Below are 26,848 nucleotides of genomic sequence, written 5' to 3'. Positions count from 1 at the left end.
AGCAAGTGGCTGTGTAGTTAGGGTCGTACAGCTGCGAGTTTACATTTAGGAGAAAGTGGTTTCGAACCCCATTGTCGGCAGTTCTGAAGATTGTTTTCCGTTGTTTTTCATTTAGACACCAAGTAATTGCCGGGGCTGTACTCTAATTAAGGCCAAGGCCGCTTCTTCCCCACTCCTAGTCGCCATAAGACCTATCTGTGTCGATGCGACGTAAAGCAAATTGTAAAAAAAGAAATTGTATATCCCTTTTTCTGTTTTTTTTAGAAAATCCACCTTTATTCCTTTTTAAAGATTTGGTAACCCTGCTACTGAGCCCTTTTCAAAACTTAATGAGTATTTCCGAAAGTAATTTCGGTACAGATTTCAGAGAGATTCTGAGAATATCAATACTTGCTCTTTGCGAGGATCGTGGGTTGGTGAGAATAATATTTACTAACCAACTAACAAACATTTTCAACAGTAACATATTTTCTCTACATTGACTTATGAACTTGTTAATATTTTTATTTCTTGGAGAATCGTAAGATCAGTGAAATCATGTTCCAACATGCAACGACAAGATGGGTTTAAAGACTGCACATTACACGCTCGCATGGCGAGTGAAACAGCAGAACAGAACAGAACACAGGTCAGCGGATTTCTCTAAATATACAGTCCATAAAACATCAAAACGATGCAAGGAAGCACGCAAGGGAGAAGAATACAAAAACATGCACTAAAACAAAGTTAAAAAAATAGTTAATTTTATGATTCACATTTTGGTTCTATCTCTTAATGTACAAAGTGGAGAGAGAGAGAGATATATATATAGGGTGCATATCACACGCGTAATTAAATTATTACTTCCCAAGTCGGTCTAATGTGTTGTGGAGAACGCATCGTGCATAATAAAGAAATTCCTCCAAGCATCGCACTTAAGTTGCGCACAACGCATTGCAGAAGCAGACGTCGTAAAAGAGGGGGAGACACACTATTCCAGCTCATTTCTTCAACTAAATCATAATTCAAATGCGTGTAGAAGAGGCGAACTTTCAACCACACTGTCACTGTTCATCAACAATGTCCACTTTCCTTCGTGTGGGGAGTTTACGGTAGTTATGAAGGACTCCCAGGGTTTCTGTATCAACTACAATTATGTTTAAACAATTGCGTAAGCGTTGGGAATCCAGGCTCTAGGTGTAGATGATATTTTACTTTTACGGTTTTCAGAAGTGCTGAATTTTTTGTCCCGCAGGAGTATTATTACGAGCCTGTAAATCTGTTTGCACGAGGCTGACGCATTTTAGCACCCTCAAATATTACCAGACTGAGATGCGATCGAATCCGCTAGCTAGATTTCAGTAAGCCAGTTCTCTGCTGCCTGAGCCACTCCACCCTGTTGGAATCCAGGAAATATTTTTGCTAGGCTATGGATTTTACGTCGCACCGACACTGAAGAGATAGGACTGAGAAGGAAACAACCGTGTATTTAATTAAGTTACAGTCTGGTGTGAAAATAGGAAACCACGGAAAGACATCCGCAGGACTGACGGAAATGGAGTTCGAATCCATTATCTCCAGAACACAAAGTCACAGCTACCTAAATCAGACCGCGTAGAGAAATCGCTCGGTGCTCTAGGAGTTGCTTAAGTTGTTTCACGCCTTTAAAAAGCGGTATTATGTTAAGCCAACAATCTATATGTATCAATAATACAGTAATAATAATAATAATAATCTACTTTTCCCCCACTTGTGGGTCCGCGGGTGTGAACTGTGTCGCACATGTGGATTTGTCCCTTTCTGACGCCAAACCTCTGTGATAAGATTTAATCACTATTACGTGTTTCCGTGTCGTGTTGTGTCGTGTTGTTTGAATGCGAAGAGGAAATTGTTGGTGCAAAGACAAGCACCAAGACCCCAAGCCAGACGAGATTAAAATCCCCGATCCATCCGGGGATCGAACCCGGGACAGTGTGAACTGAAGGCCTCAACACTGACCATTCGGCCACGGAGTCGGATCGATGAAACTATGAAGACGTATGATCAAAAGCTGGATGATTCTTGATGCAGGTTGCACAATCAACCTGTTTAAAATGCCTTTTAGAGGCGCGAAATCTCTTCATAGTTTTTCAGAATTTAGTCGTGGTTTCCATTAAGCTCGTCCCGTCTCGCCGTTGTCACGCCTAGTGACTCGTCATGCTTACCTGCTATTAGAGTACTCATTAACGGTTTGTGATAAAAGCTCCCAGTCGGAAGATAACGTCACCAAATTAAATGTACTCTGTAGTCTGCGGGTAATTAGCTGTGATGATTCGTTATTAATGATTATTTTTATAATCGCAGTCGCTGTTTGTCAGCACACTAATTAATTAATTTCATATTTTATTTCTTTATATTTCATTGCTTGGAATGGTGTGCAGTGGATGATAATTAAATGAATGGTAATACATTATCGGTTTTTTGAACTTCTTTATTGCGAATAAAATTTCGAACACGACGGGATGATTTAAGTATCTCAGTATATCATATGTCACTTATTTACCCGTTAATGTTTGTTGGGGGCATGAACAACAAATTACCTTTGGAAAATTGCAAGAAGATTTTCACATTATTTCTTCTTTTCGCCCATCTTGATACATATAGATTTATATCTCTAACCCACAGAAATCTCAGTTCCTCTTTCAGGTCACACATTTCCTTTTTATGTATTTGTTTTATGTCGCCCCGAAAAAACAGATATTATGGTGACGATGGGATAGGAAAGGGTTAGGATTAGAAAGCAAGCGACCTTAATCTTAATTAAGGCATAGCTCCAGTATTTGCCTGGTGTGAAAATGGAAACCACGGAAAACCGTCTTCAGAGCTGCCGACAGTGGAGCTTGAGCCCTCTATCTCCTAAATGCAAAGTGACAGCTACGTGACCCGAACCGTGTAGCCAACTCGCTCTCTGTGTCACATCTTGCACTTAATTTTCGTTTGCACGTGTTGTATTTTAACACTCATATCAAAATATATCGTTTGTACACTGTTATATACAGTGTGTACCACAATAACCACAGGCCGTAATCAAAGAGATCAGAACAAGAATTAGAATAGGAAATAACCCTTAACTCATGACAGTAAATTTTAGGTTACACAGTTCTGCAAATATAATTTATCGTACCAAAAATCTCCACGGTCGTCCCACAGTGACATTTGTATTTGCAGTCAAAGGACGTTACGGTTGAAGTTTTTATATTAGTGTATAAATTCAAACTCCACTTCTTGCCGGATCATTGCGTTCATGGCTCCTAGACACCGAATACGTGGGCGTGTCAACATAGCTTGTGATTTCAGAAGCCGTAGGAACTTCTTTCGGGACACCTCACGGGATATTTGGGTCAAAGACTCGTCTAAACCGAGTGGATCCGCTTGAATGTGGATGAGTATTGCGAGCAAGAAGGTTAGTTTCTATCTCATTTTTATTGTTATGATCCCCTCTGTCGTGACCTGTGGCTAACGGATGACATTTTTCGTATCGTTTTCTCTTCTATACACGCTCATTTAGCGCAGCCGAGTGAAGTATTTCAAACGGAAGAGCTTTCTGAGCTTAAATTGGCCAGATCAAACCAAACTCTGTCAGGTGGTGTTTGAAGGTGCTGAAATTCAATCAAAACCCAGAACAAAAGGATTTCATATGAAAATCACTAACTAGTGGATGAGATAGTTCGGGACTTTTCCGCTAGCTTCCAGTTCAGGCGTCTGTGGTTCCCATCCCGGTTAATGAAAATTAATGAAAGAGTGTGTGCATACTTGGAGTTGAAGAGAGGAAACTTCCTCTGTGGTTGATAGATTTAACCTGTTTCTTTAATCTAGTAAGTCAGTGGTTCCCATCCATTTGAAAATGAAATTATTGGTGACCTCTTCAATTCCCTTCGGTGTTCAATAGCCGCTAATGCGCAAGTTTGAACGCAAATTTCAACCACGTGAAAATTCACACAATTTACTCAAACACACTAGCCATTATGCACATTGCCGTATAATTGGTCATAATAGTCATAACGCAACAGTTAGTAGCACGTCCACGACTTTGTCCCGTTTCCTCGTACGGGGTCGGAAATGAGGTGAGAAAAAGTGTGTGGCATGTTGTTACAGACGGGTGGTGAACAGAAACTCTAAATTAAAATTTTTTAAAAGCACACTCACACGCGAGCGCGCGCAATTGAATACTGATCGATTATCTCTCTTGGTAAATTATTCGAACCCTAACTCCTCTTCTTATAGACAAATGTTTGCCGTAATTTGTGCTCATAAATTCTAACTTTATCTTCATGTTGTGATCTTTCCTACCTTCTTACGCATCGCAAACTAACTACTACCAAGATTTAACATGCAATAAGGAACGTAATAATCAAGACATTACGTCAAGCTGTATCGAACATTCTTATGACTGTGAATCGCTCACACAAACAAGAAAAAACATTCAGAGTAAACATACCTAGGAGTCGAAAATTAGGAGATACAACACTGTTGAATCTGACTGATGGAAGTGTCTCAGTATCTTTCGGGGATATACAGCAGTCTTCAGCTCTACGTGACGTGAAGTTAGGAAATAAAGCCCGTCGGAGTGGATTGTCAAATGACAGACAGCCACATTACCGAGTTTGGGAATTGCAGTCTGAAGGAGGCCAGATTAGCTGCTTCATCAAAGAAGTTGCTACACTTACTGCTCTGTTCTACAGAAAAGGGCTTTCTTCGAAAATTGCCTCTTCAGAGTTTTATGATGGGTTCTTAAATGAATTTTATCTTTCAAACAAGAAACCGGATAAATCCACATCGTCCCGCCAAAAGTTGTCTTCAAGTTGTTCAAAGCGTCGAATGCTTCAAAATTACGCCTTTCTCAGCCTTAACAGTAAGCCGTCAGAAGAACAGGGAATAGAAGTTTCCTCTTAGTAACACGTTCATTCTAAAATTAATGTATGCTTTCAATCCATCAGTTGGGCTAATGCTAACGTTTTCCCCCCTTAATAAGACAACAATCACCATCACCATCACCACGATTCGATCCAGCAACCCCGAGCTCCTAATGAACTAAGCGACGCAGATTATGATAATAATAATAATAATAATAATAATAATAATAATAATAATAATAATAATAATTTCAGGCATTAATTTTGTATAGGTAGGTAATCAGGCACTTAAAATTTAGGAAATAGGCGGATAAATAATGAACATAGGCATTTAAAATTATGAAAATGGGTTCTAAAATTATTAAAATGTTCTACTGTAACCTAATTATACACTTCTGCATCACATTTCAGTATTTACGTGTCAGGTACGAGACTCGGCAATCCTCTCGACCACTTGGCTTGTGGAGCGAGATTTTCAGCAGAGATTTGTGTAATACAACAGGATCGTTTGTGAAAATGTTATAGTTGATTGTTAACTTAAAATTAAATTGTCATATTTATCATTAATACAGTACACTACCGGACTCCTTGGCTGAATGGTCAGCGATGAGGCCTTCAGTTCAGATGGTCCCGGGTTCGATTCGGAGATTTTAATAGCGTCTGATTAATACTTCTGGCTCGGGGACTGGGAATTTGGTGCTTCTCCCAACACTCTACTCTTCATTTTCAGACAACACACCACACTACCAACCAGTAAGGAAACACGCAATAATGATGATATCTCTCCATACAGGTTGTTGTCAGGAAGGGCATCCGGCCCTAAAACAGGGCCAGATCCAATTGTCGACACAGTTCAGGCCCGCGACTCCACAGATGTGGGTAAAACGGTAGAAGAAGAAGATTATTAATACAATACATTAACATTATATTTTGTTTCCACTGATGTTTTAGTATGTAAATAATAGCAGAACATCTTCATAACAACTCAGAAAAGGCATTAAACTTTCAAATAGGCAAGGAAAGCTAAAACAGACCCAAAAAAAGGCAAAATAATAACTGGTCCTACCGTTTCCAAATGTACGAAAATGTGGTTATTTCCTTCTGACACTTCGATATATCCATCCAGATAAAAAAAAAAAAAAAGATTTTGCCGAACTTCTGCTCTCTAACAATAATAATAATAATAATAATAATAATAATAATAATAATAATAACTTCGTACAGCTATTTCTAGGCTGGTGCATCCCTTGTAAGGCATACCCTCCGGCGAGGGTGGGCGATATCTGCCATGTATAGGGATCAGTGCGTTATTGTAGTGAAGGATAATGTTGTGTGTGGCGTGTGTGAGTTGTAGAGTTGTTGGGGGACAATACAAACACCCAGTCTCCGAGCCGAGGGAATTCATCATTTAAGGTTACAATATTCGAGTCGGCCAGGAATCTAATCCGGGTCATTCTGAATCGAAGTGCACTAAGCTGACCAATCAGCCAAGGAGCCCCATTAATAAGAAAGTGATTATTTTGGAATGCTTTATAAATAAAGGCTTTTTTCCTCTAATAATACAGATTTTGACGATATTTTCCCCAGTGTGTGATTAGTAGATTCCCTTTAATAATATACATACATTACATACATTATCATTAAAGACTGTTATGCCTTTCAGAATTCACTCTGCAAGCCTCTGTCAATTTACTAAACGTCGCCACAATCCAGGTACTGAACTTACTTTGTTCTAGTTTTAGGGTCTCAGGGGAATAAATCGGATCATCTTCTTCTTCTTCTTCTTCTTCTTCTTTATTATTATTATTATTATTATTATTATTATTATTATTATTATTATTATTATTATTATTATTATTATTGGCATGAGTGTGTAATGAAATCTGAATGAGGACAGCTCGATTTCCGTTTCAAATAGATCTATATTTTATTTAAGTAGAACTATCCTACAGAATTCATTATGCATGAGTCAGTAAACAATAGATTCTAATTGCTTCCAAGGCTTTGAAGCCTGGATTAGGCACCATTAACAGAAGTCTCAAAGCTCGAGAATGATGTTACATTAATTTATAGAATACGCTTTCAGAAATGAAAGTATAAAAACGTTGAACTCATAACTTACTTGCAAACGAAAACTTCAGATTTCATTCTTAACAAAGTTATATCTCATTTGTCTGCTGTCAATTATTAAAAATACAATAATAAACAATTACAATAGTAATTATTACATGATTGTGTAACTCAAAGCGATTCATTAGGGCATTAATGTTGGTCATACAATTCTTACCAGCACGTCGTATAATGTTCAGAGCAAGTGAAGAACCATCAGAGTGCCCTCACCTGAAAATAATAAAAAAATGAAATGGTTTTAGTTAACTGTAATGTAAAGAAAATGTTAGCTGGAGAGAACTAGTATTATAACAAATATCTTCAATGACTGAAAAACCGTTTGTCTGGAACCCGATCAGTAAGCCACTCTATACAATAATGTTTTAACATAAGACAAAAGTTATCTATTAAGGGAAAGGAATGCTATATGTTTTCAATATTTAAATAAATTTTCTACTAACTGCAAAATGTTAACTCTTTGCAGTAGGAATACGTTATAAAAATGCTCCAATTCTACTCTTGATTCTCTTGTCGGAAGTCTCGATTCTTCTCGTTTAGCAGTCCCGCAGCCTACCGCTCCCACAGTGCTCTCGAATAATGAATAACCTATAACAAAAATTAGTTTCACCAGCCTCTACTTTCACTCTGTATGCAGCGTGACATTTTGAAGAGAGAATGTTTGTCACGTAGTATGATGTTTAAGTTAATTCTTGAGGTTAAGAAATATATTCAGACAAATACACCAAAAAATAAACAAGAGAGGTGAATAACAAATAGAGTAACTATATAACTAACATTAACATTTAAAAAAATAAGAATGGTATCTGTTTTGGAACTCTACACCAATTAACCACCAATTAACAGATCCTGCCAGAACTACAGGGGTTCAATCTACAGGGGTCTAAACCAACTGAAGACCGGGTACGAAAGATACAATGCTTCAGTGTGTAAATTGGTACTCAGCATCTATCTCTCCAACCTGTGATTGTAGAGTTCAGGAACATAGCGTGGAACATTTTGCGAAGAACTGCCCACTTACGAGGTATCGTCAAATACTTCACTAGTGACATGGATCGTTTGAAGACCTCATCAACGCGACACCCTCAGCGCCAACCTGGCTGCAGTAGCTAGATGCCAATTTATGATATATAGACTGTGTATAACTGTATCGTATTTCTTTGTGTACTTACGAACTGTTGTTGCCATACGATTAAAAAAAAATACATATCCTGGATTAAGGACTTGTATAGACTTCCACTCGGCCATGAGATTAGGGTCGCATAGTTGTGAGCTTGCGTTCGGGAGAAGGTGGGTTCGAATCCTACCGACGGCAGCCCTGAAGGTGTTTTTCCTTGGTTTCCCATTTCAACACCAGGTTAATTTGGGGGCTGTACCTTAATTAAGGCCACGGCCATTACCTTCACAAAATAAAAATGTTGACGCGGCTCTCGCACCGTATAAGCCACTTACGTTAGTTCGCACACCGAGCAGTAGTTGGCGTAGCGGTAAGAGCTTGGACTAGTAATTCGATGGCCGTGGGTTCGACTCCCCGTGTCGAGAACATTTTTCTCAATTTTTATATTATTTATTTATTTATTTATTTATTTATTTATTTATTTATTTATTTATTTATTTATTTATTTATTTATTTATTTATTTATTTATTTCATCATCATCATCATCATCATCATCATCTGTTTACCCTCCAGGTTCGGTTTTTCCCTCGGACTTAGCGAGGGATCCCACCTCTACCGCCTCAAGGGCAGTGTCCTGGAGCTTCAGACTCTTGGTCGGGGGATACAACTGGGGAGTATGACCAGTACCTCGCCCAGGCAGCCTCACCTGCTATGCTGAACAGGGGCCTTGTGGAGGGATGGGAAGATTGGAAGGGATAGGCAAGGAAGAGGGAAGGAAGCGGCCGTGGCCTTAAGTTAGGTACCATCCCGGCATTCGCCTGGAGGAGAAGTGGGAAACCACGGAAAAGCACTTCCAGGATGGCTGAGGTGGGAATCGAACCCACCTCTACTCAGTTGACCTCCCGAGGCTGAGTGGACCCCGTTCCAGCCCTCGTACCACTTTTCAAATTTCGTGGCAGAGCCGGGAATCGAACCCGGACCTCCGGGGATGGCAGCTAATCACGCTAACCACTACACCACGGAGGCGGCTTATTTATTTATTTATTTATTTATTTATTTATTTATTTATTTATTTATTTATTTATTTATTTATTTATTTATTTATTTATTTATTTATTTATTTATTTATTTTATTTATTCATTCATTTATATGCAAAAGGCATATAGGACGTCATTTTCATTAATGGGCGCACAATTGTAGAAAATTTGGAGTTGCTAACTTTCCCGACGTGTTCAAACAGAAATTCTTCTTTTTCTCCTTCATTGGCTATCTCGTGCCATAAACGTGAATAGTCGTTTCGCTGTAAGATTCATTTTCACCTGACAAGTGAAGGTTGCTCCTGGCGGCTGCACACAAACAATAGATTGTTGGCGCCGGAAGAAAATAGTCTGACAATGAAATCCCAATTTTTTACCTTTTCTATGCCTTTTGCGTATAAATAAATAAAATGAATTATTCACCTCTTTGATTAATTGGAACATGAATAATATAACAGTTGACGGAAAAAATCAGTCTCCACACGGCGTGTCGAACCCACGACCATCGAATTACCAGTCCGAGCTCTTGCCGCTACGGTAATAACTGCACGGCGTGCGCACTAACGTAAGTGGCTTATACGGTGCGAGAGCCGCGTCAACATCTATATTTATATTTGTATTTTCTGTACGCGTGGCCATCTGGAGTTCCCACTTCAGGTACTTTCATTTCTAGCCAAGCCCTGCATGCTCTATAAATTTGAGCGAAATCGGTGGTGATGAGTAGGGAATGCCCCCTTGTAAGTTTATGAATTCCGAAAGGTCTCGCAAGATAGGACATTGATACACTTTACAACCTGGAGTAGCCAATGATTATAATCTCGAAAAATACATTACTTAACCCTTCTAATACAACTTTGTAAACTGCACACAGTGCTATTTGAGGATCTAATCGAATGTTGGTAAAAAAGAGAACTGCTCTTTGAGTCAACATTCCATATACGTATGATTTAATAATGTTTAATTTAGTAAGGTAGAGTATGTCCTTTGTAACAAAGCTGCATGCTACTCGCGAAAGGTTGTCAAGCAGTGCCCTGCAGTGTTCTCAACCATCTGCTGGCTCATTAAATGGGAAGATAAGCTTTGCTGCACATCCCATGTTTTACCCGGCCCCTCACTCCCTCTTGCCAAGGTACACACGCATTTTTTCTTATTAACCTGCAGCGAGCCTGCACAGAATTAAGTCGCTTGTCTGGCTACGGATGGATGCGAACTGAAAAGGAATGAGAAACAGAAATGGAAACAAGAGGAGTCGAGATAAGACACCAGGGATAGGGGGAGGCAAATCTACTAAATTTCATTCTAAAAAAATTGCATCTTAACTTGAATAATGCTCCAGGCTGTACACTGAAAACACAGTAAGATATTACTCCTTCTGGAAGTTTCCGCTCTATTGTATCTTCTTTTTCACTTTAAAAAGAAAGGACATAATAACTGTTACGCTTAATTTTATTTCGACAACAGTACAGATAAGTTATCGAAGTTTCTATAACAGTCACAACAATAGCTAACCAGCAATATCTCTATTCTCTACTACAGAATCGACTCCAGACAAAGGCAATAAACTTCTAATTTATAAAAGTCGTTCAGACTTCTGTCATTCTTTCGTAACAAATATAACTGTCATCTCGACTTCATAAAGTCTTATCTGAGTCCCAGAGGTGTCCAACTTTCCAACGTCTTCTTGTCTGAAACAGCCGTCAAAGACAATCGATCTGACTATTAAATTACAAACCACAGCACTACAATAGATGTACTGCGTAGTCAATTGATTAGAGGTGAGGACTTCCAGTGTAACCAAAAGAAATATATTCTCACACGGTGAAAGTTCTGGTAAAATTTCGGCGAATCTGTCTAGAAAATCTAGTGCCTGTTAGGACCCGCCGCATCATGCCGTCAGGGGGTGTAGGGGGTTGTGTGTCTAACTCTCACCCAAGGAGCCCGGATGTAATGCCCGACCAGTCCAGCGATTTTAATTCTGGACTGAGGGCTAGAACGGGATTAACCCAGCTTGGTAAAAACAACTGAGGATATTGCGGACTCGGTACAGAAAGCAAACAATTTCGCTGAGGATGCTATCACACAGACAACGTGACACTCTAGTATCTACAGGCTGTCTGGCTGGTTAGCAGTCACTTCGGTAGGCAGGCCAAAACTCTTAATGGTTTCCTTAGATATACGCTTGTTAGTTTTTGTTATTTAGGACTAAATAGGAGTTCTTTACTCGCCTAATAGTATCCTCTATATATTTTGCCCGGTAGTCCTGGTCTCAATCCCTGGGTAGTACGATAATTTAAATTTTGTGCCCGAGATTGGAGTAAGGTTCACTGGGCTCCCAATGAAATATTACGAACTCTCTGATGCGACAGGTAGCGAACCTGGTCATGGTCAAGAGAGCTAAAACATACAATGGCTTCGGTGGATCAGTAGCAGAGTAACCAACTCAAAATCCGAAGTTGACCAGGTCGTTCCTTTTAAATGGAATTATAATCATTATAAAATATCAAAGCGATCTTAGTAAACAGTGCTGATGATAGTATGTATGTATGTATGTATTATTATTATTATTATTATTATTATTATTATTATTATTATTATTATTATTATTATTATGGAAAAACTTACAACCTGTTTTCCAGTGAGTGACCGGGTCCGGGATGTAGCCTAATGAATGAATCATATATAGGCTATTAGTACGATGGGGTCGCCACTCCCAAAGTGATTTATTAATGCCTGATGGATGCTATGAAATGAGAATGGAGAGTGTTGCTGGAATGAAAGAAGACAGGGAAAACAGGAGTACCCGGAGAAGAACCCGTCCCGCCTCCGCTTTGTCTAGCACAAATCTCACATGGAGTGACCGGCATTTGAACCACGGTATCCAGCGGTGAGAGGCCGACGCACTGCCGTCTGAGCCACGGAGGCTCTTCTATTATTAATATTATTAATATATATTTCTTGATCCCTTGTCGACATACAGTATGTGGAAGATTATTATACCGTGATATGTGGAATTCATAGTCAATTCAATTTTAATGGCAGATATATCTTTTTTTATATCATCCGAGAACATATATTAGTCGGTGGGGCGAAGCTCTATGGCAGCTTCGTTATTGTTTTATCTCCATAGCCCTTATTTCCTTCTCTCCCTTCCCCATTTGGTTTGCTTCACTTCCTCCATCGTATATCCTGAGTTATAACGCCTTCCTCCTCTCCAAAATTCGATCCCTTCTCGCCCCTCCACCTTCCAGTTTTGAAGGAATTTCCGTTTCCGAGTCTGCTCATCTTGTCTTGAGGGACGGACTAGCGCCTTAATGCGAGCTCTGGGAGCTATGGAAAGAAACGGTGGGACGGTCTAAGGTGACGAGGAGTTTCTGGACCGCGAGAGGGCGGGAGTGTTCGCGTCATCAATCACCTAGGTGACAAGAGATGACCATGTCCACAATTCAAGGCTACCAACATGAGAAACTGTATTGAATGCGGAGAACATTTGATCCATTTCGCCTCTTCTACCGTGCTGCTGGTTGCAGGATCACATCCCAGTGTGGTCAGTCGGCATTTCTGAGAGCACCTTGAAAGGTTGTTGCAGTCAGAAAAAGTATATTTCTTTACGAACTTACCGATTACCACGACCGTTCTTTCAGGTCCATTCTGCTGTATGGTTTTAAGGCCTGAAGTTATATCCCTAAAACTCCTCTTTCTAAATTATAAACCTTTCAGAATAAATCACTGAGAATGATGATCACAGGCCCCAGATTGAGATCTAATAGGTGGATACTAAATAAACTTCGAATCCGGCTTATTACAACTCACGTAAACAAAATAGTTAAGATGACCATATCTAGAATCCTTATTAGCTACTCAACCGACCCTGGCAGCTGCCTCTGTGGATCAATGGTAGAGTGTCGGCCTCCGGATCCCAAGATAGCGGGTTCAAACCCGGCAGAGGTAGTCGGATTTTTGAGGGGCGGCACTCCATGTCGTACGATGTCGGCATGTAAAAGATCTCTGGAGACAAATTTGGTGTTTACCCGACAAAATTCATTAAATCTCAGCCATTGACGCCCAGAAGAGTTTCGGTTTACCCGGTCTGCCATCTAGTGGGCCTAGAGTAAAACGGAACGTCGAAACTGACGAACAGACAGCCAGATGGCGTCAAATTGAAATGACTACACACGGTAGCTGAGGCCATACGATTATTATTATTATTATTATTATTATTATTATTATTATTATTATTATTATTATTATTATTATTTAACCGACCCTGGCATCCTACTCTTAAAACGGGTCGTAAGAACCAAGAAGCCGAACACACGTTTCAAACATCGCGGCTCGTTTCTCACTTACGACCTATTTAATACGAAAAACAAATTCTTTCGGCTTTTTCCAAATTCAAACAACTTAGTAAATAAATCTCAAAATTTAATTAAACCCCTGAAAAGGGCCGTTTCTTAAGACGGGAGGCATTTGCCTTCATACCCCGCAATAGCTCTAAATTTTAAATCAATGCTTAGCGAAGGGAGGGGTGGGGGTTCTTCTCTGACGATAGGCAAATACCACCTTTCAGCAGATTGATTTTCCCCGCCAGTGCAGAATCTGTGATTTTTCCGACTCATCAGTACTTCTCGGAAACAGATGAGTAAAAGCACGTAGTAGTTTTCACCCTGGGACTCTCAATTACTCGCCATCAAAAAACGAAGTCAGTTCTTATTAAGAACATTTCACTGTTGTATTATGACTTAAAGTACCGTGGAAGAAATCCACCAGAGAAACAAGGACTGAAATATCGGACCAAAAGCACCGACTCTGCTTTTCAACTGTATAAAACCATTTATCGGTCAAGATTATTGTCACGGCAAATACCGCCATTACACCTGAGTACCATGTCTCGAAGCCTTATATCCACTTGGTTCACGCTCCCCACCGACGGTGAGATAGAGATGATCCGAATGAAAGAAAATTCCTACGACAGATGCTCGGCCTACATCAAAATTCTGAGAGCGAATATCGTACGAGATCAAATATAGTGCTTTACTGTAAATTTGGGAAAGAGCCGTCTCAAATTTACGGGCAGCTCTCCTACTAACTACTGTTACAATTTTTTGAGACGTCGAGCTCCCTAAATTCCGTCCCTCAGGAGTTCTTTTTCGTGCCGGTAAATCTACCAACGGGAAGCTGGTGTATTTGACGACATTCATATGCCACCGGACTGAGGAGGAACCTACTTGAGTGCAAGGTTGTAAGTGCAGTGTCCAGTTAGGACCATTTAAACGTATCAGTACTAACAAAACAAGAACTATTAGCGGATAATAGGCGAATGGCAGAAAATGAATGCACGGCAGGTGCAGAAAGTAACCTTTTATGTAATATATTTACCACACTTCACAAAGTGGACATCGTAAACGTTCACAAAATGTTCAAAACAAACCTTTAACTTGCACCGGGAGCAATGAATCAAAAATGACGAGTATAGTGATCATTAACGTTCGCGCCTGCAAGTTCAAAGGGAGTTGTAAAGCATTCTGGTAGTTGAGCCAGGTATCTGTTATAAAATGCATAGAAAATAATGTAATATTAGGACAAGTGATGCCCTTGCTGGCGAAATGTAGTGTTTACAGTTCACTATGTCTTCTGGTATGGGCTATATCAAATTTGTTACTTTCATTGACCTGTCTCACTCTCATCCTTGGCTTTGACAATATGAAAGTGACTGAGGTATGAGTGATGCTAGTAATACCATTCCTTATGCAGCCAGTACCTGTTATGAATGGTGTGAACATATCACTCATAGGGTCGGTTGGTGCATGCATTTCAGTGGGCTTGGCAGACTGATATGTAATAGCAACGGGAAACTACCTCACTCATTTCCCTAGTACGCCTCTTCAGTGACGCCTAAGCTATTTATGACAGCTGTTGGCGGAGCTGCAGAGGATCAAACCAGCTTTCGGGCTGAATACCCAACATAACACATACAGGACAAGTGTCCCCATAGCTGGTCGAAGTAACTTGCTGTTGCTGCTCCTAGAAAGTGAAATTCATACCAACTGCAATCACTGAACAAATTTAATTTCCGCATGTTTATTTCTTCCGTACCTGCAATGGCTATTTACGCGGTATTTTGAAACGAGTAAGATATCGCCTGCAACTATTGTGTAATATGGTGCATATTGCATAATATGGTGAACTAACTTATATTGAATTAAACATTTCATTATCAATATGTTTTACACGTAGCCACGGTAATCATCCATATCTTACTCATGAAGTTATAATTTTGGTTTTCATGTGTGTGGTTTTATTTTATTTTTTGCTATGAAAGAAATGAGAGTCGTGTACATGGAGTTATGCGGTAATAAAATATCAAATCAAAGCTATTTGAAGCAGTGAAGCAATGAACAGTCTACTAATCTACCAGAGTCGTAAAGACGGTCTTCCTATCCTGGGTTAGTGAAATTAATACGAACCTTATAATACAGGGCCTCTCAGGGTGCATGCGCGTGGTGCATGCACTGTGCACGGTGCAAAAGACGACTTGGCTTGTTTGACCAGAGTGCAGACCCCCCACTCCTCGATTTGGAGCAATAGCGCTTACTCTCTCTTTCCTCACGCCTGTCTCGCTCGCTCCACCTGTCTCCCTCTGCCCCACTTGCGCCGTAGCGCTCCAAATCCGGGCTGACTTGAGCCGAGTATAGGCGGGTTGAGCCGAGCTTAGCCGAGTAGCCCAGAGACGAAGCGTTGATCCGAGCCATGCCGAGCGGCAGCGGTGCACAGTGCACGGAGCTCTTTCGCCTCTATCTGCACGCGTGAGATTTTGGGCGTTTGAGAGGCCCTGTTATAATATACTGTGATATATCCGGAAATGGATTAACCTAGACAATACAGGGTATCTTATATGAACTAAGACCGAACGCACGGTGTCTGTAGTCCGCGCTTCAACAGCTGCCTCAGACGAACTTACGTCGCGTGCAGCTGCCTTGCTTATATGAAATCTTACCTTATAAAAGGTGCTGGAAGTGTCGTACTTCCTGGGTTATACAGGCACTGTATCTGGTAACCACATTCTGGCTGACGCGAGTGAATTCTGCCACTGATTTCATTCGTAATGCTTTCTTTCAGTTCCTCCAATGTGTGATTACTTGTTCGATACACTTTTTTCTTTCAGTTTAACCCACAAGTAAAAATCACACAATGTTAGATCTGGAGAACGAGGGGGAATTAGACCAGTACTGATCATTATGCCTGCAAACACTTCCGAGATTGTAAGAAGGGAATCTTTTGCTGTATGAGCAAGGGCTGAATCTTTTTGAACCGGGCGAGATGGCCGTGCGGTTAGGGGCGCGCAGCTGTGAGCTTGCATCCGGGAGATATTGAGTTCGAACCCCACTGTCGGCAGCCCTGAAGATGGTTTTCCGTGGTTTCCCATTATCACACCACCCCTTAATTAAGGCAACGGTCGCTTCCAGCCCATCGTCGCCATAAGACCTACCTGTGCAACAACAACAAATGAATGTTTTTGAAGACACCCACGCGATTTTTCTTCTACCGTTGACTGATGGAAGGACGACGTCAAAATGTCATCTCTGCATTTACTGTCGTCTCGAAAATAATAGGCCCAATTATTTGTCTTGCATTAACAGCACATCAAACACCAATCTTCCTATCATAATGTGGGACTTCATAAACACCTTTAGGATTTTCTGCACACCAACAGCGAGAATTATGACTGTTCACTCGACCATTAAGATGAAACCAGAGCTTTGGCATTCGAAAATACGGTGTTGCAATGATAACTGTCTCACCATGTCAACAGGTGACATTCAGACTGGCGACTGATGCTTGCCAGGTCGAGCACATGCAGACTGCTTACAAGGTCAAGAACTATGCGCGCGCCACCTGTACTGAAGCTTACGTATGGGAGAGTAAAAACGCCGCTTCGACGGTCTTACTTTATATGAGAAACCATGTAGCTGGGAATGCAGAGAGGAAATTTTGGGTGTAGAAGGGAACGGAATCATAGTGCTGCAATAAAAATAATTCGACAAGTTTAAAGTTGGTGTTCTCCGATTCATAATCTCTCTGACTATCCGTCTTTACAGTACTGAGAAGTTCAACCAATTATAGGTGATTTCCAACAAAAGTGTCCGGAAAGTAGTTAGTGTACCGTCAAGTGTCATTTTAAAGTCAGTTTCGTCATAGTATGAAATAAAACATATTATTATTATTGCACCATTTGTAGTTATTCCATAAATGAAGGCCAGTTTCACGATAAACTGCATAGCAGACTGGTTCGCATTCGGTTGCATTCTGAGAGTTCATATCACCGCGTTATACAGATATGATTATCTGTGCATTCTAGGAGAGCAGTTAACTAACTGAAGGGTCCCGAAGGGTTTCACTCTCAGAGGGCTCGTCTTTGATCTTGCTAATGCGAACATTTGTAACGCATTATTTTTCATTCGCTGCTCCAGGTGTAAGTTGAAAGTTGTTTTGAACATTTTGTGAACGTTAAAGTGTTCATTTTATGAAGTTCATCAAATACATTCCATTGAAGATTGCTCTCTGCATCTTCCACACATTCAATTTTTGCCATTCTTCTATGCCACGGGTAGCATCATTAATATTTAATGTTTTTTCTCTTGGCATTGTTTTGAATTGCACTTACTAAACGCAGCACTCGCAAACACTCAAAAGATCGAGCCTACCAACTTGAACTCAATGCCAGCGCTTTATCGTCTAAGTTATTCATTCTAGCACTATTGATATACGATACGATACGATACGATATCGTCGCTCCTATGCCAAAACTGCTAATGTGACAATGACCTTTCCATTCATTATTTCCCTAAAACCTGGTCACGCTTCCCAGCCACATATTGCGATCAGAACGTCAGTCCATCTATGTACCTATCATAGTAATATAACGTTTCTAACATGGTACATTTTATCTGCGTTGAGTTTCAAACACAAGATTTCAAAATACTGTAGAATGATGGAACCAACTAGAGTGAAGAATATCCTGGAGGTGGTGCTGGTAAAACCAGATGAGCTCTATAGAGAAATCGAAGTAGTGTAGATGGTATTAGTGATCACGAAGCTGTTTTTGTCGTAGTTAAAAATAGAAAGGAAAGTCGTAAAAGTAGGACTATTAGGCAGTACCATGTGGCTGATAAAGTAGGCATGAGAGAGTTTTTAAAAAGTAATTATGATCGGTGGAAAACGGTAAATAAAAATGTTAACAGAGTCTGGGATGAGTTCAAAGCAATTCTTGCTACTTTTTTTTTTGTTAGGGGCTTTACGTCACACCGACACAGATAGGTCTTATGGCGACGATGGGATAGGAAAGGCCTAGGAGTTGGAAGGAAGCGGCCGTGGCCTTAAAAACAATTGATGAGGAATATGAAAACAGGTTTGTGCCTTTAAAGGTGGTAAGGAATGGTAAAGACCCACCTTCGATTTGTTCTGGGTGATTTCCGACAAAAGAGTAGCGTTACAACATTGTTGCAAAGTTTCGGCTGGGAAGACTTGGGAGAAAGAAGACGAGCTGTTCAAGTAAATGGTATGTTCCGAGCTGTCAGCGGAGAGATGCCGTCGAATGACATTAGTAGACGAATAAATTGGAGCGGTGTCTTTAAAAGTAGGAAAGATCACAGTATGACGATAAAGTTGGAATTCAAGAGTACAAGTTGGGGTAAATATTCATTTATAGGAAGGGGAGTTAGGGATTGGAATAACTTACCAAGAGAGATGTTAAATAAATTACAAATTTCCTTAAATCACTTAAGAAAAGGCTAGGAAACGATAGGGAATCTGCCACCTGGGCGTCTGCCCTAAATACAGATCAGTATTAAATGATTAATTTGAAGAATTTTCGTTGAGTTCATTTCCCCGTGCGCGTGTCTAAAAGGAAAATGAACCTTAAATACATCATACTCTAGAAGAGGGTAAATATGTCATGCAAACATACATTCCTACAGTATGGTACAGTAAAGTTTATTTTCCTTTACATATTTGTATAGAAAATGAACTTAACGAAATTTGTTCTGATGGACTGCATATAAATATGTAACTCGGAGGCGTAACCAGACTTAAGGAAAATAATGGATAGGAACAGCACTGTCACAATCGCGGTTTTGGCATAGGAGCGACGATGTGATATGGTATATGATAAATATAGGCCTATACCACGTAGAATTTCCGTCCAGAACTATAAATGCAGGCACTTTCTTTTCTCAACACGGGGGTATGAATAGAGACCAGAATCACTTAGCAGTGATGGTACATCAGAGCTGCTTCAAGGAAAAAGAAGATGAAATTTTATAAAATTATATCGTTAGTGTTATTCAGCTAAAGATTTCCTTTAATTTTTTTTCAAGTCCCTTGGAAAGTCAGCTTTTAAAATGCGGGTTGAGGAATGTCTGAGCGCGTTCTCCCGGGATTGCAGATTATCATTGCTTTATCTTCTGTTTTTAAAGAACTCTTGAGTTTAGTCGAGATATCGGTTTGAAAGAAAGCAGAAAGAAATTCATGAAAAACTTTTCGCAAACTTTTCCTTCCTTTTTAAGCCTTTGTTAGAAGCAGTAGGGCGGCGGGCGCCCTATGAATTGGGGATGGGACGGTGGAGAGAGCTGCTGGTATGTAGGAGATTTCAGCGCGGAATAAGAAAAGTTTAAGATAGAGGTCTTAATTACAATTTTTTAAGCTCACTTATTAAAACTTGTATGCACCAAGGCAAAAGCTTTGTGTACTCACCTCCATTTATGTACAATCGATTAAAAAATGCAGAGCTCATTTAACGTGACTCGGAATGCGAAAGAATGTTTAAACCAAGCACACAGCAACGAAAATATGTTCCCAAGTTGTGCACTTCACAACAGGGTGAAACTTCTCCTCTATTCTGGAAACAATGTGGTTTTTCTTTTTTTGCACTACGTGCAACTCTATACAAATTTGTAACAAGAAAATTAGCCACTGAATAGTATTCTATAATCCTAGCACAATCAGATAGGCTTATATTAAATAATAATAATAATAATAATAATTGTACCGGGCGGTACACCTCCACGCCGCTAATTCAAACATTGCGCCAGTTGAAACTCCTCTACTGGAGAAAGCCGGAACTTTAACAACCACATTAATTCTAGGGTTTCTCAGAAGATGTCTTTACCGTAAATTTTGAAGCGTTCTGAACTATGTCGGTTTCGATTTGTTTTGTTTTCTCTGTAGTAAGAAGTGTGAACATTCTCTTCTAGATGGCACTACTTAAGAACTACAATTGTGCACCCTAGTGCGAAGTGAAGGAACCTTTTTTTGAAGAAATTTGCTATTCATAAGTTTGTTCTTTGTTAAATTTCTTTCAGTCATTGTTTGAGTTGGCAGTATAACCCTTCTCTTTCCGACAGTTTTGAATTTGACCAATGAGGAATTTCTGTAATTAATTTTCCACCAATAAGGTGTTTCTTCTTCGTCTGGTGTATGAATTTTTGCTGTCATCCAATAAAATTTTGTGGGCGGGTTGTAATCATTCATGAAACGTCTCGAATTTTCCACGAGGGTATATAAACTGCTGATTTTCTGGTCTCCTGGCCACTTCAGTAACATCTCTCCTAGTGTGATTATGCAGCAGGGGGCGGGAAGCGCTTCTTCGGGCAGCAGTTCATCCATAAGGTAATGGCCGTTTAATAACTTCATTTCTTGCTAGCTCAGCAGTTTAACCCTCGGGGCAGGTTCGAAACTTTTCTCATGTAACCTATCCTTAAAATGTAATAGACACTTGGTAAAACTTCGTCTCTTTAACTATAAATTGGGATAGAGAGTGCTAAACCCTCTCGAGCTCCCACTCCTATGGTTTTGAGGTGACTTTGTTTTCACAACCGTTTCTTCCTTTCTTAATATAATAAAGTCTTCTTATACAAGTCATCTCTTTAGTATGGGATTAGCCCTTGTGTATGCGGCCTAGTGCCAAGTAGGTTTTAAAAAGGTATTAGGAGTACAAGTTACGCCTCCATTCAACTCAGAATTTTGGGCCATGTAATTGACCTGTTTCTTTACTTAATAGGCCTCAGTAGATTGGGTATTATTACCCCTGTTCTTGTGTGCCTGGAGGGCAGATTGAAGGTGGAGTTTGGTGTGGCCTTTGTATAGGCTTGATCTTTGAGAGCGGGTTTGCTCTTTCTTAAAAGTGGATTTTTTGTGTGCCTCGAGGAGGCTTTACTGGGTAATTGGGAGCAAGAGCTCCTTGGCATGAATGGGTTTTCTGCCCCTTTGTTGAACTTTGTACATAGGTAAAGTTGAGCTCATTGCTCAAGGATTGTGAGTCTGGGGCTCGAAGCCCAAATCCAGTAACAAACTGTAATTGTACTTTCTTAATTTGTTGATCTGCTACTTGGTACCTGTTATATTCTGTTATTTATTTATCTGAAAAGAAAATATAACCTTTATTAACTTTTAAATTAACTTTAATTTCGTAATTGAGACCTATTCCCACCAGCACCTTCTTTCACCTCTGCTGTTCCACAGATACCTCGGAACAATAATAATAATAATAATAATAATAATAATAATAATAATAATAATAATAATAATAATAATAATAATAATAATAATAATAATAATAATATCTCGAAATGCAGAAATTAGACATTAACAAACTGTAATTAGACCTGAAGTATTATATGCAGCAGAATGTTAAATACTTCCAACACACTGTCTGCTTGAAAAACTGGCAATTAAGGAAAGAGGAATTATCCGAAAAAATCTTGGACCCAACCTCAAAGATGGTGTTTACAGACTTCGGAGCATCTTATATATATACATCGACACCTAAAAGATATCAAGCGTAATTCGGAAAAGAAGGACAACGTGTTACACTCACATCTTTAGAATGCCAGTTGAAATAACTTCTAAACGTTTGTTATTCTATTACAGAAGTCTCAAAACGAATCCTCGTTGGTTGGTGGAGATCGATAAGGATCTTTTAAAGCATGGAATCACAGAAACAGGCATTCAACTCCGAGCATCGCTCAAACAAAAAAGTAGACAGGTTCATCAGGAAGAAGTCCCAATTCGACTGAAGCATATCCAATCTGATGCATGTAGAAAGCACACTCCGAAGGGATGAAAACCTGGTGGGTCCGCAAGAAGACAAAAGTGGAGATCTCATGGTCCTTAGTGGTCCTAACCATGAATAATAATAATAATAATAATAATAATAATAATAATAATAATAATAATAATAATAATAATAATAACATTGTTCAATACTATATAACATGACTACCGAATTCAAACATGTTAGCTAATTTCTATGATCCTTAATAATAACAGTTTGTTTACATACATAAACAACATACATAAAAGAAATGTTAATCTAGAGTATTAACATTACTTATGAAAAATAATCCAGAACTTCAAATATTAACCAATAAATATATGTGATAACGTTGTATGAAGCTAGCAGGTGGGGCCCTCCGACAGAGACAGGTAGTATATTCTACTGTAGTGCTGAAGAAATAGCAAATTAGTTTGTGTACCTTGTGGTGGGTTGACGTGGTATCGGTAAGTGTGTATCAGTTTCTGATCGTGTTCCTAAATAGTCACTGCATGAGAGGTGATGAAATTGAAGTACAAATAGGGAGGTGAACATCAAGAGAATATTCTATGAAGAAGTCGTAAGGCATGAAGATTACCGCACTGTTACCGTGGAGTTCATTGTAGGCGGGTGTAACATGGCCGTAGTAACGAAGGTCACATACAGTATATAGCGTGTTGTAGTTTCTAATTGGTGAATTTTGTAGGTAGAGATTTGGTAAAGTGAAGATGTTTATGCTTTTTGAACGAAGAGTGGATGAAATATTGCTTTATTGAGTCGAAGTCTATGGGTATCAGTCCGGGCACAAATTTCATGCACAATAAGTCTCTACTGAAATTTTTAATTTGATAAGTTAGTCTCTCCGGTTCACAGTGCAGATTTAATTGTATATCGTCAGCAGCTGACGCAATATCGTTGGTATAGACAGAAAATAGAAACGGTCCGAGGACAGTATGGCAACCTTCAATCGCAGAGGGTTTGCCAAGAAAGACCGAAACTAAAGACAGGAACATTTCTGCCGGAGTAATGGGAAAAAGTCAAAGAACACGAACAAGACGAAACGAATTGAAATGAGGTGGTCCTTAGTTTTGTCGAAACGACAGAATAAGAATGAAAAAATGCCAACAGAGTTGCCTGCAGAGTTCACGTCAAGTAGCTCTAAACTTGGGGAGACGATGGGTTCGAACTCCATTGTCGGCAGCCCTGAAGATGGTTTTCCGTGAATTACCATATCAGACAAATCAGACAAATACTGAGGCCAAACCTCAATTAGAAGTTCTGACTTGAATCCGATTGAACGAGTCTGGGATCAATTGGAGAGCGAGAAACCCACCATCCGAAACATTATAACCCATTGAATACGCCTTTATAGAAGAGTGGGTATGTCTGCCTAAACTGACGCCTTTTCACAAGCATGAGAAAGCTCTGTAAAGTTGTTATCCATGCGAGAGGTATGGATACTCTTCGTTAAGACGCTTTATTACCATGTAGCCATTTTTATGTATGACAAAGGCCACTTTGTGTGTGGCACGTTGTATAATGACTTTGTGCATTGAGTATCTAAACGACGCTTTTCTTTTCAGTTCTTAATTACTGCTAAGAAGGAGGATTATTTCATTGCTTGTTTGATTTCATTTCATTTGCTGTTTGTATTTCAATAGCCTACGTATGCGTAACACGGAGGTAAAATATATAAAAAGTGACCAAATTTCTTTCTTTGAGCAGTGTAGTTAGTGGAACATAAAAGTGATTACTATATTAAGAAGGAACATAGAACACACTAACACAGTGTTCAATTTAACACGGCTACCAACGCGACTGTTTCTGGTTTGAATTCCTGTGACTTCCTATGGTATTTTCAGTAGGTCAGCGCGGGGTAACAATAAGGGCACTGGACCTTCCACCTCTGTCCAAGTATCAAGCAGCCCTCAGTGCTCCGCTGCGCCCATATCAAAATTGAAAGGTGGTGATAATATAATTTCGTGTGGCAATTCCTAGCCGAGTGCAGTCCTTGTAAGGCAGACCATCCGATAAGGGTGGGCGGCATCTGCCATGTCTAGGTAACTGGGTGTTATTGTGGTGGAGGACAGTGTTATGTGTGGTGTGTGAGTTGCAGGGATGTTGGGAACAGCACAAACACCCAGCCCCCGGGGCATTGGAATTAACCAATGAAGGTTAAAATCCCCGACCCGGCCGGGAATCGAACCCAGGACCCCCTGAACCGAAGGCCAGTACGCTGACCATTCAGCCAGCGAGTCAGACGAAAGGTGGTGCTGATTATCAAGGAATAGTGCTTTCGCTTACTTCTTTCATAGTTTTTTTCTAAACACGAATGCAATCTAAATACTTATGAAATTAAGCGAATTCACAACGTGGGGAAAATTAATGAGAATGCATAGATAATAAAAGCACCTACTGGTAACGACCTTCAACGATAAGGGAAGTTGAATAATGTTATTTGCTTTACGTCCCACTAACTACTTTTTAAGGTCTTCGGAGACGCCGTTGTGCCGGAATTTCGTCCCGCAGGAGTTATTTTACGTGCCAGTAAATCTACCGACACGGGGCTGTCGTATTTGAGCACCTTCAAATACCACCGGACTGAGCCAGGATCGAACCTGCCAAGTTGGGGTTAGAAGGCCAGCGCCTTAACCGTCTGAGCCACTCAGCCCGGCAAGGGAAGTTGAAGTAGTTGTTTTGGTGCCTGCAGTTTGTTATTAGAATAACATGTGCAAAGACATAGGGTTACTCTACGGTTTATTGCTTATTTCACCAAGTGTTTGTCACACGTCACAACTACATTACTTTTTTTGAAAATGTTGAAAGGAAAGAACAACTTGCCTTTATTAATCTCACGTTTCAAATCTGTTTTTAAAATCTCTGTTCCATGTATACAACCCACGGAGAGATAACCATCTCAGTCACGCGATCTGGAGCTATCGCCCTTTACGTGAACATTTTGCAGTGGCTATGTTGTTAAATCATAAGATATTCAGTAAAATTTATGAATAGGGAAATGTAAAGAATCAAACCACTCCTCCTTACTCCGGTGCTGTCACCACACAGAAGGCTGGCGACAATCATTGTTTAATTGTTCCTACTTTGTATTTCCCGTATCGGGGTTGCCGTAGATCCACTGTCAGGGATTCCGCGCCCAGGATACGGTAATCTTCTCCACCCACGTCCAAGTTTCCTTACGATCTTGCCTTCTATGACCCAGTTTCATCAGACTCAATTTGTCATTTCGAAATGTGACCGAAACAGGCTGCGTTTCGGGAGGGCATAAGACTTGGCATGATCTCCCGGAACGATGGGGGTATCTTCTCATTGGTCTACCTATGAGACGTTCAACATTCTGCGACACATCCACAATTCGAAAACCTGAACTCACTACATTGACGAATCGTTCATTGCCCATCCTTCAGCACCGCAAAACAGGAAACCACTGGGAATGACGAATTTGTCGGACAAGAAAATGACATCTGTCTTTCCATATTTTCACAAATATGGACGTGGTAGTATTCTGGGGACTTCAGTCAAGAAAAAAGATGTCCTAATTCAAGGGGTGGTTATACCATACTTTTGTTTAAAAGTAGGGGGGGGGGCTTAACTCAAGATGAGTAGTAATATTGTATTTAGTATGCAAGTTACCTCTGCTTTAATGATATCACGTTGTACGAATTCTAAGGAAGAAAACGCAATTGACTTTAAATCTCTCTATTCTCGTGCTTTCCCTCATTATCATCTAGAAGACTTGATATTCCCACAATACGTTAACTCAGAGGATAGGAAATGAGATGCAATGGCTTAAGCCAAGCAAAGTTCATACAGCTATCTCGTCACATTCATTTATTGACGTTGGAATCTTCAGACACATGGCATTCTTCTTTGTTTGAACAATAAGTTATCTCAGCACAGAACATAGGTAACAAAGACAGCTTTATACGAGAGTCATCAGACACTACTACACGCAATCCTCCGTAATTAATCAATGGCGTAAACTGTATCATAATACTCTTACCTTTGTCAGCGGGAAGCTTTTGTTAAATACATTATGTCTGGAAGAAAACAGACAGTAATCTTGTGCTAAGATTGTTTCTATTCATCTCGCACAGAAGTTTACCGTAATGGGTTTCAAATGAATTCAAAACCTTGAAGAACTTCTTGACACATTAGAAAGCCGGGAGAAAATGTTTTAAATTGGATACTACAAAAGCGAAATACCCCGTAAGTACATTGCCTCGCTACAAACACTCCAGCAGTAAACCGTTTTTAGAAAATCTGCACCTACCTCTATCAAATGGTGATACAGAGAAAAGTGTCAAGTTTAGTGAGTAACGTATCACGTGTCTTGAAATATTGCTCTCGATCCCGCCTCTCACCCGGAGTCACTAAGTTTGATTCCCGGCCTGGTCAGGAATTTTTACATGGAACTGAGGGCTTATTAAAGGTCCACTCAGTCTACGTGACAACAATTTACCAGGTCTCTGACTATATAATAGTGGACCCAATCTACGTGGCTAGTGCTTAGATGGGTGACCATCCAGCACTGCCACTTATCGATACATGTAAACGGCTGTGCTGGTCACGTTCACTGAAAGTACAAT

At 40.0% G+C, this 26,848-nt stretch overlaps 1 protein-coding gene across 1 annotated transcript in view; it reads right to left on the bottom strand.

The window, feature by feature from the left end:
• LOC136873955 (Krueppel-like factor luna) overlaps positions 1-26,848 on the bottom strand; it is a 1,015,772-nt gene that overhangs the window by 555,123 nt on the left and 433,801 nt on the right. Inside the window, exon 3 of the mRNA XM_067147350.2 lies at positions 7,159-7,211. The gene's annotated coding sequence lies outside the window, so the exon portion shown is untranslated. The remainder of the gene's footprint in view (positions 1-7,158; positions 7,212-26,848) is intronic.

The sequence above is a fragment of the Anabrus simplex genome, chromosome 5 (assembly GCF_040414725.1).
Source record: "Anabrus simplex isolate iqAnaSimp1 chromosome 5, ASM4041472v1, whole genome shotgun sequence".
NCBI classification, from domain to species: Eukaryota; Metazoa; Arthropoda; class Insecta; order Orthoptera; family Tettigoniidae; genus Anabrus; species Anabrus simplex.
This window is presented reverse-complemented; position numbering and strand designations above follow the sequence as displayed.